Source organism: Homalodisca vitripennis, chromosome 4 (assembly GCF_021130785.1).
Source record: "Homalodisca vitripennis isolate AUS2020 chromosome 4, UT_GWSS_2.1, whole genome shotgun sequence".
NCBI lineage: Eukaryota > Metazoa > Arthropoda > Insecta > Hemiptera > Cicadellidae > Homalodisca > Homalodisca vitripennis.
In genome coordinates this window covers 76,752,473-76,771,177 of record NC_060210.1, presented here as the reverse complement: position 1 = coordinate 76,771,177, position 18,705 = coordinate 76,752,473, and the positions used below count along the sequence as shown (strand labels likewise).

Below are 18,705 nucleotides of genomic sequence, written 5' to 3'. Positions count from 1 at the left end.
GACTTTGAACCTTCTTATCGCTCGGCAACCTGTAGGACGGCCTTATGGGGCTTGAATTATATGTTTCTTGCTTTCTGAGAACATGCTTATGACCGTAGTAAAATATGAAAAAGTTTGGGGTTGACCAAGTAATTTCTCAGAATTACCTAAAAACTTTCTGAAACATCTGTTTACATTTAAATTTTATCAATAATAAGTAAACAGTGCTTGATCGGTAGTGTAATGTAAATAGTAAATAAAACATTAGCCTAATATATAAATTTTACTCCAGATTGTGCCAGTGACGAATTAAAATCATCTAATGCATTAAATACTGTTGTTACAAAACTAACCTTAATAAACAAAGTTATGAATGTTTTCACAAGTTACTTTACTGTAAACTGGTGGACTTCCTTGACTTATGATATTACATTTTTTTCCCTTTATTACATAAACATCAAGTACAGTAATAGTGTCATACAAAATTCAAAAAGAGTACGTCATTACACAAGTAAAAATGTTAATATATTTAATGTCATTCAATATTAGTAGTACTTTCTCAGCTTGGCGTTGTTAGGAACTCTTCAATGGTGTATATTGGTCTTTTCACTAGGTAGTCTTGAAGTCCTTTCTTGAGTCGATTTCCTGATAGGTTTCTGATGTTTTCTGGGAGCATATTTTTGAGTTTTCTACTAATGTATGCTGGTTTTTTTACCAAAAAGAGCAGTGCGGTGTTGAGGCAATATGTATCTGGAAGCATTACGGGTATGGTAGGTGTGGACGTCACTGTTGGTCTGGAGGTTTAGTCTGTCAACATGTATGATTGTTTCAAATATGTAGAGAGCCGTTACTGTTAGTATACCCAGACACTGGAAGGCTTGTCAGCAGCTTTGAAGTGGTTCCAGTCCAGCTAGAGTCCTAACTGCTTTCTTTTGTAAAATGAGTACTCTATTAAGGTTTCCAACAGAGCTGCCCCAGACAACCAGTCAGTCCATATCTGATATGTGATTCCACTAATGTGTAATAGGCAGTTTTTGCAGCTCCTAAGTTCCAATTCCATTTGATACATTTTACTACGTAGAGTCCTGTGCTAATTTTTTTGTAGGTGTTACTTACTTGTTCTGTCCATGAGAGCTTGTTATCTATTGTGATACCCAAAAACTTGACCTGATTACCTACTGATGTATTGGGTGGTCTTGGTGTTTGGTCTTTTTTTCTACTGAAATGCATTTGAGTTGTTTTGTCGGAGTTTAGTGTTAGGTCATTGAGTTTGCTATACATGAGAGCATTTTGCAGTGATGTTAACCCTTTCCGGGCCAGGTGGCAATATATTGCCGCCATAGATCGCGTCTGAAAAGTGCCAGACGGCAATATATTGCCGTCAGTGACAAGCGAAAAGCGCCAGGCGGCAATATATAGTAGCCTTGATATTCGTCATTTTAATAAATAAATACGACGTCAATTGATTAAAGTTTTATGTTTTTTTATTCCCTGGTATATTTGTAGATAATTAATATGAATATAATTTTTATTTTGGAGGCCTATGCATTTTTATTTTGTAATTGTCACGTGACATTATCAGCTGACTCGATCTATTGTTGTTAATTCTTTATGCTTTAGTGTAATCGTACTATTGTATGCTGGATTCTTCTTCATTATTTTATTTTGTGGTTGTAAATATTAGTAGTGTTAGTAGTTACGTGTTTAGCTATTGTGTGTAGTAGTTACAATGACTGACAATTTGCGATCTCACGGGAGTGAAATTGTAAGTAGCATCTTTGTAAATAGAAAAAGTGTAAATAAATTTCAAATAAAATTGTGTAAATAGTGTTTTTAACTGTATTGAAACTGTTTATGGATCCTACAATCATCTGTTTACCGGTACATCCATTATGTGAATATTTATTTTAAGTTTCTTGCAGTGTAAGAGTCAGTTGCTTTATCACTTGTTGCGAAGTACAATTATGCGTATTTATATAAAATGTGTCATAAAAAATTTATTTATGAGAGAAATAACACAAAATTTTGTATGGTTGTTCCTTTCTAAATGTACAATATAATAAAATAGCTTCCCACAGTAACATTATTTTTCCTTTTTTAGTTATTTACAAAAAAAATTTTTAATGTAATCTATTAAAAAAATTATTTAAAAAAAATTTTAAATGACAAAACTACATCTATATATTTTGTTGTTGATAGTATATATCTATACGAATAATTTGGTGCAACTTTTAGGTCATTCTCTAATTTTTATGAAAAGTTATAAATTTTAATCCAAGAGACTGCAAAATCGCCAATTTTAGCCTGGCATTTTTTACTAGTCACAAGCGGATATGATTTGTGAAAAAATTTTGCAACATCTTATATTTGGTCCTGGCCCTGAAATGGTTAAAGAGTTTACATAAAGGTCTTCTGCTGAGTCATCTTTTATTAAAAGGGTTGTGTCATCCGCATACATTAGACAGTGAGTGCTGTTGTTTTGAAGAAATGACAGAAAGTCATTAGTAAACAGGATGAACAATATAGGGCCTAGCACAGATCCCTGAGGAACTCCTCTGTTAATTGGTTGCAGATTAGATCTGACTGTGCTTGTGACACCGGATGTGGTAGATTGTAACTCCACAACTTGAGATCTTCCATGTAGATAGCTTACAAACCATTTGTTTGAAATGTCTCTAATTCCCAGGGTTAAAAGTTTTTTTGAGATCAAAAGCCTTGCTATAATCCAAAAATAGAGCTGTAACATATTTTTCATCATCGATGCCATCTATGATGGTCTCAACAAGGCTGATGGTAGCAGAGGTTGTAGACCTCTGTTTCTGAAATCCGTGTTGGCAGTCTGCGAGTAGGCTATGGTGTTTGAGATGTTTTATTAGTCTTGTCAGAACTAATTTCTCAATGATTTTGGAAAATGTAGAAATCAGTGATATGGGTCTGTAATTTTCAGGTTCTAATGGTGATTCTTTTTTATATTTAAAGTATACTTTAGAAACCTTCAGTCCAAATCAGGACTGTATCAGAACGTAAATGGCATTCGCTCGAAGACTCACACTTTATCTGAAAATTTGCTTCAATGCATCTATGACATAATTATATTTACGGAGACAAACCTAAATCAACACGTTGCTTCTTCTGAGCTGGGCTTCACTCATCACATTACATATCACAAACACAGATCGGAGCTTACCAGCCACAAGGGGGACGGTGGCGGGGTTTTAGTGGCAGTTTGCAATAAATTTCAGTCCAAGGAAATATCATACGCTAATTCAGTTTGTGAAGCTCTATTTGTGGAACTGAAGTTTGACAATTCTACTAGGCTCCTTGTTTGTGGCGTCTACATACCTCCTCACTCATCCTCTCAAGATTATATTAATTTCTCTGCTATGCTTGATGAGATCATTGCAACCTCTAGCGAATTTCAATCTATCCTTATAATTGGGGACTTCAATCTTCCTGATTTCAACTGGATGTCGAACACTCCACAGGCTGCTTCTGCCTCACACAGAACCGTCTTGGATATGGCCTCGTCGCTTGGCATTAGGCAGATGAGTGGAGTTCTGAATGGAAGAGGAGTTCAGTTGGACCTAGTGTTTGCCACTCAGCAAAATTTCTCTGTCACTTTCGCTAGTGATCCTCTTCTGCCATTCGAAGACTATCATCCTCCCCTTTGTTTCACAGGCACCATAGGCAGTATCAATCCCCTTATTCAACGCCCACAATATGTTCACGATACGAGGAAATGTAACCTCGAGAATGTCAAGAATGAAATCTTGGGCGGCGCAATTGTTGTTGACGACGACTGCAAAGATGTGAACTGTGTCTTTTCCAGTTTCTGCTCTCAACTCGGTAACTGTATAAAATTGAATTCCCCCTTGAAGAGAGTTGGGAGCTCCCCGTTTCCAAAATGGTTTACCAAGGAGTTAAAAGACATGGTTGTCCTCAAGAAAATATTGCATGCACAGTATAAGAAAACCCTCACGGACTTCGACAACTGTGCATTTAGCAGTGTGCGTGATCAATGTAAGATCCTTTCTAGAGCTTCTAAGGCCACTTTGTTGACTCAGCTATCTCATCTAATGTAAAAGTCTTTTGGAGCTTTGTCAACGATTTAAGACGAAAATCTTCTGTTCCGAGTGAGATGAACTTCGGTGACTCAGTGTCTTCCCATCCAGGAACGATGTGTAATATGTTCAGCACATTCTTCTCTTCGGTGTATGCGCCTGCTGACAACAGTTCACCACCAACAAAGGCATATGAGGCTCCTTTTACCTTTTCCGAGGTCTTAGTTACTGCTGAAGCAATCAATAAAAGGCTGAAAGCTCTCGACGCTTCTAAAGGATGCGGCCCAGATAACATTACTCCTGGAGTCCTGAAGCATTGCCGCGCCGAATTAGCCCCATCCTTCTCTTTTTGTTTAAATTGAGCCTGGCCAAGGGAGTTTTTCCTGAAATCCTGAAGGAGGGTTACGTCGTACCCATTTTCAAATCTGGTGACAGACAGAACATAACTAATTACCAGCCGATTGTGATCCTCTCAGTGTTGGGCAAGGTATTCGAGGGTTTGGTACTGGACATCCTTCAGCCGCTCTTTAAGAACATCTTCATTGAAGAACAGCATGGCTTCATGGCGGGGAGATCCACCGTGACTAATCGTCTCGTATTCCAAAGTTATGTTCTTGAGGCTTTCAGTCGTAGGCGCCAAGTTGATGCTGTTTACATTGATTTTAGCAAGGCGTTCGACAGGATCAGCCACAATCACCTACTTAATAAACTTGAGAGCTATGGTGTCTTGGGAACTATGCAGGCATGGTTCCGTAGCTATCTTACCGACCGCAAGCTGGTGGTTCGCTTTGCAAATCAGACTTCTGACGCCTTTGTCCCATCTTCTGGTGTGCCTCAGGGCTCCCACCTTGGCCCGCTTTTATTTTCCATATTTATTAATGACATCAAGGAGGTCACCAAAGTTCCTTTCTTACTGTTTGCTGACGACATAAAACTTTTTCCTGGACGACATAAAAGTGTCCTCCAGCGCAGACTGCGAACATCTTCAGCAAGCTCTTAACTGTATATCGAAATGGTGTCAGTGCAACGGGATGTCCATTAATGCCAGCAAGACCAAGCTTATGACATTCAAGAGTACCACCTCCACAATTGATTTCAACTACTCCCTTGATGACAAGCTTCTTGATCATTGTACATCCATCAAAGATCTTGGAATAGTTCTCGAATCCTCTTTTGGCTACAGTCTCCATATTGACCAATTATGCTGCCGAGCGTCTGGTATGATGGGGCTGATTATGAGAACTGCTAGGCATGGCCTCGGCTCTAATGCTCTTGTACTCCTCTACAAGTCCCTTGTCCTCCAGCTGCTCGAGTACGCTTCAGTTGTTTGGTCTCCTTACCAAGTGGGCCTCATTGACAGACTGCAGTCCGTGCAAAATAAATTCCTTAGGTATTTGCACTGGAGAGAGCCTGATAGGCCTCTGAACTTGCTTCGGCTACATCCACTGGTCGTTAGAAGGGAGGTTGCAGATGTTGTCTTTCTTTATAAGATTCTCAACTTTGTGGTAGTCTGCCCCCCTCTTTTGGAGCGAATTGCTTTTCGTCTCCCTTCTGGCACAAGGTCGCACCGCCTCTTCGAGCTGAGCCACTTAAACCGCAACTATCTCCAGTTCAGCTCTATCCCAAGAATACTTCGGCTTGGCAACGAGGTGTGCAGTGAAGTAGACCTTTTCTGCAATCGACTGGGAGCTTTGAGACGTGCTGTGTTGACAGTGAGGCTGGAGACATTTGAGTCAGAGTGAGCTTGCCGAGTCCTGCACAGTATTACATTAATAGTTACTCCATTGTTATCTTTGATGATTTAGTATATTACTGTTATCATTACTGTTATTGTTGTATTATTATTTTTTATTACTTGTTATATCATTACTTGTTATTGTTATTGCACTATTGTTATTGGTACCACTTTCGTTATGTTTCACATTGTTTTAGTTTTATCTTTGTTATATCTGTTTATTTCACTATGTCGTAGGCATGGTCAATTGCTGAACTTGATTTTTCATACTGTACTACTTTTTTTATGAGAATTTATTACTGTTCTAGTCATCTTAACCCTTTCCGGGCCAGGCGGCAATATATTGCCGCCATAGATCGCGTCTGAAAAGTGCCAGGTGGCAATATATTGCCGCTTTGATATTCGTCGTTTTCTTAAATAAATACGATGTCAAATGATTAAAGTTTTATGTTTTTTTATTCCCTGGTATATTTGTAGATAATTAATATGAATATCATTTTTATTTGGAGGTCTATGCATTTTTATTTCGTAATTGTCACGTGACATTATCAGCTGACTCCTCGACCTATTGTTGTTAATTCTTTATGATTTAGTGTAATCATGCTATTGTATGCTGGATTCTTCTTCATTATTTTATTTTGTGATTGTAAATATTAGTAGTGTTAGTAGCTTAGCTATTGTGTGTAGTAGTTACAATGACTGACAATTTGCGATCTCACGGGAGTGAAATTGTAAGTAGCATATTTGTTAATAGAAAAAGTGTAAATAAATTTCAAATAAAATTGTGTAAATATTTCTTGGCAAATAGTGTTTTTAAACTTTATTGAAACTGTTTATGGATCCTACAATCATCTGTTTACCGGTACATCCATAATGTGAATATTTATTTTAAGTTTCTTGCAGTGTAAGAGTCAGTTGCTTTATCATTTATAAAATGTTGCGAAGTACAATTATGCGTATTTATACAAAATGTGTCATAAAAAATTTATTTATGAGAGAAATAACACAAAATTTTTTATGGTTGTTCCTTTCTAAATGTACAATATAATAACATAGCTTCCCACAGTAAAATTATTTATCCTTTTTTAGTTATTTACAAAAAAAATAAATTTTTTTTATGTAATCCATAAAACATTTTTTTTTAAATTTTAAATTACTTAAAACTACATCTATATAATTTTTTGTTGATAGTATATATCTATACGAGTAATTTGGTGCAACTTTTAGGTCATTCTCTAATTTTTATGAAAAGTTATAAATTTTAATCTAAGAGACTGCAAAATCGCCAATTTTAGCCTGGCACTTTTGACTAGTCACAAGGGGATATGATATGTGAAAAAATTTTGCAACATCTCATATTTGGTCCTGGCCCTGAAAGGGTTAAGTATTGTAATTTTGCAAAATGGTTATACCGTGGGAATGTAAATAAATAAATGGAAAATGACCTTGAGGAAATGACTGGTTTATGAGAAATGAGAGGTGTGACTAATTCTTCAGCACAGTGTTTAACTATTTTCGGTGAGTACTTGTCACTGGATGATTTATTTTTTAGACTGCAGATTACATATTTTACCTCACTTATAGTTGTGGGAGTCAAATGAAATGATTGTGTCATAGACGAAACTGCAAGAGCTTGTTCTTCTTGTAGTCCGTTATCTCTCTGTTGTTAATTGTTCTTCTGTAGAGTAATTTCTGCTGTCTGGGCAAAGTATGTATTTAGATATTCAGCTACTTCCACTGGGTTGTCTACAGTTTTATTGTTAAAGTTAAGTTTAAGACAGAATTGGGTGGGTTGTCTTGATTGTTTCTCTGAATTGATTAAGATCCATAATGCTTTAGACTTATTATTAGATGTTTCTATAAGCTGAGCATTTGCATTTTGTTGTAGGCTCCGTAGTTTTTGATCATACAATTTTTTTCTGCTCACCATTGTAACTTTGTCTTGTACACTTCCTGTAGCTTCATGTTTTGTTAGGGCATTTAAATAGGAGGATTTTAAGTCAGCTGTTTCCTTGTCATAGTAATTTCTTGGTCTCCTTTTATTCTTTTTCTTGGTCTTTCTTTGTGGGCAGGAAATGTCTAAGGCTATCTAATACTTCTTGGAATGTGGTAAAAGCTGTTTCCGTATCCACTGCATGATATACAGCATCCCAGTTTTTGATCGAGAGCGAGGACTTGAGTGTATCGAGGTTTTTTTCTGCTCAGTTGTTGTATAAGGGTTTGGGTCAAGTTTTTATCTGTGTGGCAGCCAAGCTTGCACATTTGAGCCGTATGGTCTGACAGACCAGACTGTATAACTGTTGCAGTAATGTCTGGGTCAATAAAATTAGTGCAAACACAGTCAATAGATGTTGATGTCTCAGATGTAATACGGGTTGGAGGGAGGGGTAATCTTCTCATACTATGTGTAGCTAGTTCAGTGTTAAAAATCAGGGTCTCAGTGCTATTTTCTTTTAGATTGTCAATATTAATCCCCAATAAGTATAAATAATTTATTGTGAGCTTGATTATGATCCGGGATGTGTGATAATATGTCCACACTAGTTGTTGTATTTCCTCCAGGTGGTCTATAAACTCCAAGTATGTGAAAGTGTTTTCCTTGAGCTTTAATGCGAACCATAGCTGCCTCCCGTAGAAGTTCTTCGCAGAGGTGAGCTATTTCTATAGCTTCTATGTCATTCAGGAGACTTTCCCTGCAGTAAATGGCAATACCTCCCAGCCTGTGATTTTTTCGGCAATATTCAGTCACCCGTGTACTCGTATATCCTTGAATTGCTGTAATTTTGACTTCTTCTTGTTTGAGACCATGATCAGTTAATACTATAAGGCTAGGGCACACTTCATGCAGTAAATGATTTAGCCTGTCAACTTTTTGTGCCAGTCCATTTATGTTCTGGTGGAGGAATTGTTAAATTGTTTGCTTTTCCTGTTTCTTGGGGCTGAGATCTAAAAAAAGTGCTCATGTCTGTAGAGATGTCAGAGTATATTTGTGGATTTGTGCTTTGAGAGGTGTTGTTCCCATCTAAGTGTGGCTGATGGCTGTCGACCTGGTTGTGTTAGGCTGGGATGTCAGGATAGTTGTCATTTTCTGTATTGGAGTTGGAGTTTTCAGCTGTTGTAGACAGGTGGGCCTTTCCTGGGCAATGTTCTTGTCCTGATGTAGCCTCATGTTTAGGCTGGGTTCCCAAAGAAATTAATTTTGTACTCTTCTATGTACCGGTTGAAAAACTCCTGAACACTTTCCCCTTCCTCTCGGATCTTGTCTCAGGCTGGTGGAGATCTTGGAAAGCCGAGAAGCGACTTTATTTGTGTGTTTTGGCCCAACTGAGGATATACTGGGTGTGTTATGTTAACTTCCAATACTGGAGGGGTTGGCACCTCTGCTGAGTACACTTGCACTTTACTTTTGGCAACCTGCAGTGACACGCTGAACATATTATCCTTCCTCATTTTGTTACTGTTTGTGTTTGTAAATGAAGCAGGGGGTTTGTTAACATGTTTTTTGAGTTTTTCAGTTTTTTTAGTCGGAGTTTGTCTGACTCTCCCTGTTTGTAATGAGTTCAGTTTTTTTGTTGGAGTTTGACTGACTCTCCTGGTCAAGTCCTCATGGAGGTTTTTAGTACAATCTTGTACTAAGTGGTGTGGGATAATTTCTCCACTGCTATGGAATTTATCAGTCTCAGATTTGGCCAGGCACACTGAATCTAAAATTTTAGAATGATCCTGAAGTGATTTCATCTGCTGTTCCAGTGTGTCTTGCCGAATGCTTAGTTGTGCGATTTGTGTGAGGAGTACTGGAGAGTTGTTTGGTGTTTCAGACGTCGTAGGATTAGTTTGGGTTTCTGAGTTTTTTTTAACTATACTGCTTTTGGTGTTTTTATAGATAATGTTTTGGTTTTCATTTTTTTAATGGCTTATGGAAAAACAGAATGAATGAATACTAACATGCCTTGATTAATTTTTTTCCCTGGCTATAGTCCAAAAAACAAGTGTAACGCAAAACTTTAATAATGATTAACTTGGAATTTTGCAAAACCATAATAAGGATGCGGCTGTATATATAATAGATTTCCCTCTTATACCGAAAGTACATAGTAAGTAGGTTAGGACTTCCCCCTAGGTCGTAATAATAGGCTTTTCAGTCCTACTTATGAGTGTATTTTCTTAATCAGGACAAGGCAAACTCAACTACAGTATGCCAACACGATTTTGACCAAAATAGATTTCCTAGAACTATTATACTAGATCGTGGCAATATAGCAAGCTAAACTGTGACATAGTAGGTGAATTTAAACGGTCTTAAATAGGCACTTTTTAACCGAAGTAGGCATTTCGGTCCTATGTAAGTATATATATATTTTTTTTTCTTCATCAGAACAACAAGGTAAACTCTAATATGGTACTGGAAATATCTTAGACCTGAAATGTATGACAAGGACTGGAAATATACACTTTTTGACCGAAGTAAGTTTCCGAGACCTGTGTGATTCGAGATTTGTGTTTTCTTGATCGAGATGACAAGGCAGATTCAGCTGTGACGTTATGTATATAATTAATTAATTAGAACCAGAAATGCTCCGTGCCAAACATGATATAATAATTAAGTTAAACTCTGATAATATTTACCATGAACTTAAATAATATCTACCTGATGTATGCCTACTTACGTTTTAAAAGTTTTATAGGACTCCTATCATATGGTTTTTAACCTGATCAAGTTTACTAAGGTATTCTGACCTGTCCCAGTTATCTCTACATATTGCTTTTGGTTAGTTAAGTAGGAGTCAAAACATTTTAAATATGAATTTTTAATTCTTAGCTCACTTAATTTGTGGATCATTTTATCATGAGAAATGCTATCAAAGGCTTTAGAAAGATCCATGAATATACCAACAATTTTGGGTTTTTTATCCAATGATTCAATAATTTATTCATTAAAACTTAATAGGTTAGTAATTGTGTATTTATTTTTTTGAAAATCATGTTGTTTTTAATCATAGAGATCATAAAGTTCAAAATGTTTTGTTAACTTTAAATGCATGGCTTTCTCACAAACTTTAGATCCAGAGGGCAAAACTATCTTAGCAGTAGCCTTAATGACATGTAAGGACATGACATGAAGACTTTACAATACTAGACGAAGCCACTAAGATCTACAGGTTTTGCTGAGGTTTGCAGAGGTTATTAGGCCTAAGCAAAAACTCAAAAAGTTCAAGGACCCTTTGGAGGCTAGGAATGATAAGAAATACTTACATCAGGCCAGGATTTTAGGGCTTGTGATAACCTCTATCCACAATTTTTAGTAAATTATGTTCTCTCTGCTGAATTTGGAAGCCAAGAGATCTAGCTAAACATTATGCTTAGTGAAAAACTAAAATGTGGAAAGACCTACAAACTAGAACTAAAACTGAAATTATTTAGAAGCTTCTAAAAACGAGGTTAGCTTCTAAAACCATAAGATGGTATGACTACTTGTAGCCAGTGCTTAATTTCTAAAATTTTAGGTGTGGGAACTCTTAAAGCGGGAAGCTCAGACCGGTGGGTATGGAATACACCCCAGGAAGGAGGGGAGCCCTCACCCAGGAAAACTTTTGAAAATTATAACTGTAAACCTTTGTTTTTAGGCCACCCAGACATAATAATACATTCATTTTTATAAAATACCAAGTGATATTTTAATGCTGTTTATTTTCTTTAAGGTGCTTGATTAGGATGTAAGAAAATAAAAACATGAATTTAAATTATTGAGTTTACTCTCTACTCTACTCTACTCTACTCCATTAACACCTTGTTGCCTACTTTAAATTTCCCAGAAATATTTGGTTTGATTTCATTGACCATTTTGTTTGAATCAATGAAGCTCGCCAATATTAATTTTTTAATGAATGGTAAAATAAAAACAAATTGAGCCTTATTCACAGTTTTATTTATACACATTACAGTAGTAATAATAATACATATTAATATGTAAATGGATGTTTGTTAATATAACAGCTTTTTTACAAGTTTGCATATTTTACAAAAAAATTGCATACCTTATGGGTACAAAACAATATTAATACATTTAAAATAAACCAACTTCTTGGAAAGGAAAAGGAAGCGTTTAATTACACACAAAATAAATGACACACAGAGTGGAGTAACACGGTTTCATTTTTTAAAATTTAGTGTAGTTTTAAAAAGTTAAGGTTGATTATTTTATTTGCTTATTAGTTGTTATAACAAATATGTACGGATTTGTAGTATAATATTGTAAGGCAATGCCAAGACAGTTGGTAAACTTAGTTTTAGTTGTTTGTTAATATTTTAAAGTGAAAACTACAAAAGAAACAAAACAACAATACACAAAACTAACTGTAAGTACAAAAAAGAACTCAGAAACTTGAGTTCAGAACACAACTATAAGTTAGGCATAGGCTAGTTATTTTAATGAAAACTTAATGTTCTGAAATTCTAAAAGATATTTAAAAAACAGATTTAGGAAAAAAGTTCCCACAATGCAATGCTGTCTTCATGGTAAGTTTTCTGCCCTCGTTGTTTTGACTTGGTGTCAAGTGCAGAATGGTGTCCCTTCGCCAGCCAGGTTTTGACGTGTCGCTCAGGGATTGTATCTAGCCACAGGAGGTCCTAGGAGCCTGATCCGCAATAAATCGCAAACAGTGCTAATGTAGAGTGAAGATCTAAGAGGAGACATAATTAGATTCATTGCAGAAAATCCACGTTCACATTCAGCACTAGACACTGCAATACTATTTATGATGGAAATCAGTTTCTTAAACGACGGCGGTTGCTCTAGAATAGTAGGTTTCTCTCCACTTAACATAGGCTTCAGTCCCTGCTTGAAGTGTCTGAAGTCTCTAATTATATCCTGAGAGCTGCTAATCTTAAATCTATCGCAGATTCGCTGGATCTCACATTCTCCGTAGGTGATGGATAAGTCTTTTGGCCAATACATGGGGTGGATCACTTTGATGTCATTCATGATTTTGGTGTAGTGTTCAGCCGCATTTGAAGATGATAGCAACCTTGAAGTCAAGTTGTTAGCGAGGCTCCGATAGAACTGTTTTTCTGGAATACTGGGTATCTTGGATCTTACACAAAGTTTAACATCTTGAAACATCAAATCGTCAATAGCAATTTTAGCTTCCACTGAACGTCTACCCATGTTTTCAACTCGGTTTTCAAACACTTTGATTAACAGTGTTACATCACTATGGGCTTGGATAAGGTTGAGGCTTGATTTTTGAAGCTGTAAGGACAAATCTGATAACTCTTCTAGAGCATCGAACATCAATGCCAGGTTGTGTACAAAAGTTGTAGAAGATAATGTACTACAAGGCCCTTTGTAAGTTGAACGTTGCTTCGAGTCCCTTTGTTTGTCTTCAGATGCTTCAATGAAATGATTGTACAAAGCTTTAAAATCTGTCCAAACTGCTTTCACCGCCATTAAGCTGGAGGCTACCCAACGAGTATCTAAAACACGGCCGATTTTCAACATTTGCTCCTCTAGTCCTTTAGCAACTTCTGCCAACTCCCTGCTGTTTTTCGGTGAACAACTAAACATGTTTCTAATTTTATCCATGAATATCTTAAAATGATTGATTCCAGCTACTTCTTCTATGGAATTGTGCACGGCAAGCTCTAAACGATGGTTCAAACAATGCCAAATGAACAAGTTGGGGAACGTTTCAGTAAGCTGTATAGCAAGGCCAGATTTCTTGCCTAGTAGCACTGAAGCACCATCACAAGTTAGAGCAATCATATGGTCTTTCATGAATTCAAAGCTTAGACCTAATGCTTGTAACTGATTTAAAAGTTCTTGTAATATACCAGCTGATGTTGTGCTATTTAGCTCAGAAAGTGTTAAGATCACTGTCATAGGGTTTTGCATTCCCTTTAGAACAGTTCTGATATAAACCACCAAAGCATTTTTGTTTGAAACTGAAGTGGCTTCATCCAAAAGCAGGGAAAATTTAGAGTCTGACTTGATTAGGCCATTTATCAAGTCTGATTTCATTTCATCAGAAATATGATGAATTATATTGGAGCAAGCAACATTTGAATGTCTGATTCGCCCCATATCTAAGCCATTCATTATTTGAAGATCAATTTCAGTTTCAAACTCAAAAAATGGCCTATTTAGTTTAGCTTGCTTATAAGCCGTGCGGAAAATGCGCTCAGTTACAATCTGCTGCTCTTTATGCATAGAAGCAACAGCTTTTTTCATTGTATCTTTCTTAGCTTCAATGAGTATTTTTTCAGCTAAAGAATGAGCTCGAGACCCACGGTGTAAAAATATCTTTTTCCTAAGAGAGGATTGCTGGTCTTTTTTATTGTTTCCATAAGCGGTAACAGTTCCTAAAACCCACTCTTCGCTAATCTTTAGGCCCTTCGTTTTCTCTGCACCTAGAGTACTCACACTACGGCAAACGTTGCAACCTATTTCTCTGTTCACAATTAACCATGGATTTTTAGCTTTAAATTCAACAATTTGTTCTTCAGACCAACAAACTGGCTGTTCACCCCTATTAACAAAATCATTATTTTCATTACTAACCTTAGCTTCGTCTGCATCAGATCCCAAACCCACCAACCTGGATACTATTTTGACCGACGAGGAAGTCGAAGGGGAATGGTAATCGCAATTATCCTCATTGATCCCGATTGCGTCTTCTTTTTTATCTTGATCAACAATTGAAGTTGAAGATTGCAGTTCTCATTATTCGCATAACCTTTTTGTTTCTTAGGGTTAGGTTTAAAGAAATCAACAATTTTTCTGGTAGTCATAGTCAATTAGGAAACTATTTAGCTGCACTAGCACTAATAAGCATAAACACGAACACAATCAACGACCTGCACCTTAAAAACGAACTTAAGCGTGATGGGATGCGATGCAACTTGTAACTTAAACGCGAAACACACCAAGGTCAAGTCAACTAGTCAACACACTTGTGATCACTGGGGCGGTGGCGCGGTGAAGGAATGGAGGGGAAAAGGAAGGGGGTGGGGTGGGTATTGCTTTGTTATTGAGAGGCGCAGCCGCGCATGCGCGAACTAGGATGACTCGCCCGTCACCTTCCTCCTGCCTGATTCCGTGCAAGACTCATCACAGCACAGCTCACAACTGCTTGTACGGGCGCTTACTATCTGCTTACGAGTCACTCGCAAACAAAGCATAGCATAATATTGATCCTACCTACAATTTTTTTTAACTAAAACTTGTACTCGTAGTTTTAAAAGCGTTCCCTTGCGTTCCGGCACTCTTGGGAGGTAAGGGAACGCCGTTCCCTTGCGTTCCCACTGAAATTAACCACTGCTTGTAGCTAAGACCAAGAAGAAGACTTAGTACTGCTACTGGCTTCACCACCGGCCAACAAAATAAAAGTGGCAGACTCCACAATCTTGAAAGCTGGTTTGTTTGTAAATTATCAAGTGCAGGCTCAATAGATTTTGAAGCTTAGATCATGTTGCAACAATGAGTCGAACATGAGTCATTTTGTGCATCAGATTATATGCTTTGAGAGATTTAAGATTTTTTCCTTGACTAAAACCAATATGCAATTGAAAATTAGAAAAGAATTCATTAAAATTAAACTAAATAGGGTAATCTTGAAATCTAAGTATTAAATTGAATTGTATATTTTATGAGCTGGACAAGTTTTCACCGTGTAACATATTTGAAAGAATATTTTCTAAATATATATATATATATATATATGGACACTATTTGATACACAAATAAATAGTATAACGAGGAGAAAGAGATTTGATTTGAATTGAATTGGGTTCCCTAAAAAACAGGCAGTAAAAAAAAAAAAGCAATTTTAATAAATCGATTTCTATATAGTAACTTATTTACAATTATTTATAAATGTATTTAAATTATAATAGTTTCAACGTCCATGTATACTAATAACAAGAATAATATTTGTATATGAGTTTTAAAAATAAGTTGTAAAATTAAATCTTCAAAAACTTGATCTGATTTTTTATTCTTTTTAGTGAAGTGCCTGGTTTACCTATATGGGTGATTCTAAAATACACAATGATTTCTATAGTTGTTTATTTTATATAAGGCTTTCATTTAGGGTTTTAGGGCATCAGTAGGTGTTTTTGAAAACATAGGGAGGATGTCACATTAGTTTTTAAACTTCTCGTATCAACATACAAACTTGTAGTTTAGCACTTCAGTTGAAGAAGTGTAGTCTAATTCAACTGTGAGTTATCTGATTGAGAGCCATCATGGGTGATAACAGATTTCTTCTATTAAAATCAGGTTTGTAAGTATGCCTACTTGATATTTTCTAACTGATATCGATTTGATGTTATTCAGTTAGTGTGTTCATATGACCATGCATGAATTTGTGTTCCATTTTTCTGATAGATTCCAAATGTCACAGAGCCCTAAGCCAGAGTTACTACCTAACTCCAATATTGCACTTCGATATACAGGTTTTGGAGCTTGTAATAAAATTCCTATACTATTAGAGTGTAAGATGGAGCAGCCGACATCTAGATTAGACATGTGACGTGTCAGGTGATAGTATACAGCTGAATGTGTGAGTCAGTTGTGATGACTGCTTTGTCAGCAACAGCTTGTCAACACTCCCAGCTCGAGTTGCCACACTAGCTGCAGTTAGTTGCACAATCATGTCACTTGTGAGTTGGATGTATCATATGACATCATCTGGCTTTTTGTTGTCATGTTAACATTCAATTTGTCTGTTTGAATTATAAAAAACTTCTATTCAGTTTTTTAAAATGTTTTCTCAGTAAAATCTATAATATATTTTAATATTTAAAGTAAGCTTAATTAATTGGCAGAGAACTAGAGTAGCTCTCAAATTTTCAATGATTGATATTTGTTTTTGTGTTCATGGACAAAATATTTAAAGTAAGTATTTAAAATAAGTATTAAGTATTGTTGTGTATATTAATGAAGGAAATTTTGAAACATATGCAACTAGATATTACCTATAGCCTGTCTTGTAGCAGTTAGGTTGCGTGGCAGACTACTGTAGCTGGATGAGTACCACTTATTAATTATTTATTTTTACATTGAGCAGAATTATAGATAGGGGTGGTAGGGTGATGGAGCTGGTATGTGGCTCATTGTTTATTTGTAAAACATTGTAATTGTGTAATATGTAGGTAGATCTGTTACTTATGCCGTCAAAGCAGTGGTAGGGCTTGAGACTTCTCTACGAATTATATAACAGAATATTTGATAAAATTTAATTCTTTAGGTTTGGAATCCATTTTTAATAATTTATTAAATATACATATTGTTTTATCAAAGCTGGGTATGTGACGGGGCAAGAGGTATTCGGTCAGAAACCTGGCATGGGCACTGTTGTAGATTATCTCCATGAATTTTTAGACAGAGGGACCACTGCTTCAAGCTAGCTGTTACTTACTGTAGCCCTGCATATAGAAGTGCTTCAGCTACGTCAGTACTACTGAGCTTTGAGGTTAATTCTTTCCATATACGTTTTGCTCCTGTAAAAGTACGCAGAGAGTTATTTGGTACTGAAACAATTTACAAGTATTCTCTTCTAAAGTTATTATTGAATGTTACTTTTAAGAGCATTTCGTGTAAAACAACCAAGCAAATGTTCATCTGAATGAACTGAGGTATTGTACCTCCAAACAGCCAAACTCGATTAATTCTCAAAAGGGATCCTGTAAACTATCGTCCCTTAGCAATTGTACCAATTCTTACCAATATTATTATATCATGTTATTTTGAAGATAAGTTAATTGTAAGATCTAGCCTACTTGACCTTAGTAAAGCTTTCGGTGTTGTATCCCACACCATACTTTGTGAGAAACTTAATTTTTATGGTATTAGAAACAATTAACTAAAAGCTTCCTCACTAATAGAATGCACAAAGGCGATGTAAATAATTTCTCATCTGATTACCTAAAGATAGTTGCAGAAGTCCCGCAGAGTTCTGTCCTTGGACCTTTCTTTTTCCTAGCCTTTGTTAATGATTTTAGTTTTAGTACACCAACTGTGTCGTCCTTTATGCAGACAACACAACATTACTGCCCTGACTGTGATTTTTATGCGTCTGTACAACTGGCTAGAGACTGGTACTCTACAAATAGCCTTGTTATTAATGATAATAAGACTGAACATATTGTTTTTACTTTAAAAAGTAACTTAGGCCTATTAGATGGTTCCTTTTTAAACTCTGTAAAGTTTCTTGGCATATACCTTGATAATAAGCTTTGTTGGGATGAGCAAGTTAGTTATTTTTGTAAAAAACTGGCAAGAGCAATTTATCTTTTAAGAAAGCTTAAGTTTTGTGTAAATACTGATTAATGGCTTATTTTGCTTTGTTTCATGTGCATTTATGTTATGGTGCCTGTCTTTGGGGCAACTGCAACTCTGCCAAGAAATCTTTTCTTTGGCAAATGAAAGCAATAAGAATTATTGATGTCTTACCCTCTCATTGGCCATGTAGAGGCAATTTCTCTAAGCTTATAATTATGACTTTGACTAGTGTTTATATTTTTCAAAATCTTGTGTTTGTCAAAGAAAATGTGAATAATTTTACTTCTTACGTTTCTTTAGTTCTAAAGTACATGATTGTGAAACTTGTAAAAAGCATGATTTGGCTACATTAAATGATAGAATAAGTAAGTCTCTCAAAAGCTATAGCTATCACCAATATCTGCTGTTTAATAAGTTACCATTATCTGTAATATTTTGGCCCATTAACATTAGTGGCAAAATGGCTTCATAACAAAGTGTTTCATAACATTAGATGAATACTAATCTGTAACACGTCGGATGTGTTAGATTAATGTCCAAAACATTAGAGATATTGTATTGACGAAGCCTATTATAATTGTGAAAACTATGGGATAGCCAATGAGGTCTTGTATCTTGAAACAAAAAATTAGCATGCTCAGTTACCTGAG

General features: G+C 36.0%; 1 protein-coding gene across 3 annotated transcripts in view; it reads left to right on the top strand.

Annotated features, from left to right (window-relative positions):
* Positions 1-18,705, top strand: part of LOC124359554 (NFX1-type zinc finger-containing protein 1-like) — a 138,019-nt gene that overhangs the window by 1,721 nt on the left and 117,593 nt on the right. Inside the window, exon 1 of one of the 3 annotated variants that reach the window (XM_046812399.1) lies at positions 16,458-16,669. The exons of the other annotated variants lie outside the window; for them this stretch is intronic. The gene's annotated coding sequence lies outside the window, so the exon portion shown is untranslated. Of the gene's footprint in view, positions 1-16,457; positions 16,670-18,705 lie in introns of those variants that run through there. 3 annotated transcript variants of the gene reach the window in all.